This window comes from Egretta garzetta, unplaced genomic scaffold (genome assembly GCF_000687185.1).
Source record: "Egretta garzetta isolate BGI_Z169 unplaced genomic scaffold, ASM68718v1 scaffold105, whole genome shotgun sequence".
NCBI lineage: Eukaryota > Metazoa > Chordata > Aves > Pelecaniformes > Ardeidae > Egretta > Egretta garzetta.
This window is the reverse complement of record NW_009259598.1, coordinates 352,693-354,823: the sequence shown is the minus strand read 5'-3', so window position 1 is coordinate 354,823 and position 2,131 is coordinate 352,693.

Genomic DNA, 2,131 nt, shown 5'->3' with positions numbered 1-2,131 from the left:
AGGCTCTATTCTGTCCAACTTTTTTATTGACCGTTGCTGAAAGTCAGGATGAAAATTAACAGGATGGAAAATGAAAAGCTGACTGCTCCGGGGTTTGTTTTTAAGAACCACTCAGCACAAAGCGCTTTCGCTTCCATGGCACCGCAACAGCCCTAAAAGCCTCGGATTGCAACACGGGAGGGAGTTTCTTGAAAATATTAGTGCAGCAACCGGGCTTTCTCCACCGTCCTGCTGCGGCTTCGCTTCTCCCTCGATGGAGAAAATTATTTTTTTCCTAATAAAGCACCTACTTACTGCGCGAGCCGTCCCCGAGCAGCAGGAGCAGGGAAGACCGGAGCAGCAATTTTCCCTGGACAAGGGCGTTTTAAGATTCTTGCAACGCCAGCCTGCGGAGCACAGACCCAGGGAGACGGCCTTTGAGTGGGTAACAAATTAAAATTGGGATTTCTAAGAAAATATGACCTTCTTAAGCCCGACAAGGCAGCACCACGTAATCCGCAGCTCCACCCCAACACATAAGAATGCACCCAGACATCGAGTGCCATTTCTCACGTTCATACACAGCTTGAATTAAAAATTATCTTTTTTTTTTTTTTCTTAATCCTGGCCACTTGACTTCCCCCCCCCCTTTAAAATGAACAGGGACGCCGTAAAATTTCATTTTTCGTGAGCTGAATAAGACTCACACGGACTGATTTACTCCCTAGCGTGCACGTTGTGCAAGCTGCTAACATCCCGGCGGGCCAGTCATGGCAACTTTTATTCAAACAAAAAAACAACATGCAAACAGAGCTGCCTTAATTGCCCGGCACCCTGACGAACCTCCATCACGCCCAGGGTGAACCATGACTCACTGGGGACCGGAGGGAACTCCCGGGTGCTGCTCCAGGGTTAACTCCTTCTGCCCGTGGAGACCCTGGTACCCCCTCTGAGCATCCCCCGAGCGTCCCCTGAGCATCCCCCGGGCATCCCCCGGGCATCCCCTGAGCATCCCCCGGGCATCCTGGTGCCACCCGCCCCAGAGCCCCGCATCCCCTCCCGGTACCAGACGCCCCGGGGAGGGATGCGGTCGCCTTTATCCCAATCCACCTCCCAAGGAGCAGAGGGTACCGGTGCTACAGCAGCAAAGGGAGGTTTTTAAGCGATGAAGAGAATAACGAAGGGAGAAACGGGAACTCCTGCATGCGGCTAACTTCAATACGACGGTATGTGTTCCCATCACACTTGCTTTATCGTTTTGCCTAGCTAATATAGTTAAGCTTCTGAAGTGGTTTTAGTTAAGAACCAATTCATAACTGATTTTTTTTTTATTTTTATTTTTTTTTTGGAAATATGTTGAATAAGAGCCTGCCCTCAAGTTTCAGCTGCACCGAAGGGAAAAGTGAGCAGGATGGCTCGCTGCTCCCTGCCAGAATAAATATTTCAACAGAAAGCAAGATGGGTTCAGCCTGTCTGCATCCCCCGGGAGCGAGGCAAGCGCACCCACACCAGCGACGTGCAAAAGCCTTTCAGAAAGGGTTGGGTTTGGGTTTTCTGTCCCCACTCCCCCCCCCTCCCCCCAGTTTACAATATAAACCCATTCAAAATAATCTGGCTCGTTTGCTGGTTATCGAGCAAGGCACCAGCAAGGAAATGCTTGCTCGGTGGTTTTTCCAGGTTGCTTCAAAATAAGAAATCGCAGGGGTAAAGCTTTTGGACTCGACCCTCTCGTGAGCATCCCATCAGCAGCCCAGGGTCCATCCCCTCCGGCGTGAGTACCCAGAGACACTGCGCCCTCCGCTTTAATGTGAAATGGAAAAAAAACCAAGCAATATATATTTTTTTTTTCCCCTCTTTTATTCCAAAAGACAAACAAATACTGGGGAAGGCAAAAGCCATAAACGTTTATGGGTTGTTGCTCTTCCAAGGGGAGAAGGTGCCAGGGCTGGGATGCGGTGGGGGATTTTACACATCCATGCTCCGCGGCTCCTCTCCCGCCTGCCCCCAAAGCCATCCCCGGCCCCAGCGAGGATTTCAGCTGCTCCCACCACAAAAATCACAAGTCTCTGCCACAAGCAGCACATCCCAAAAATACTGGAAAAAACAGGAATGCTGGAGCCAGCGGCGAAGCCTCTGCTCTCCATCGGCAGGG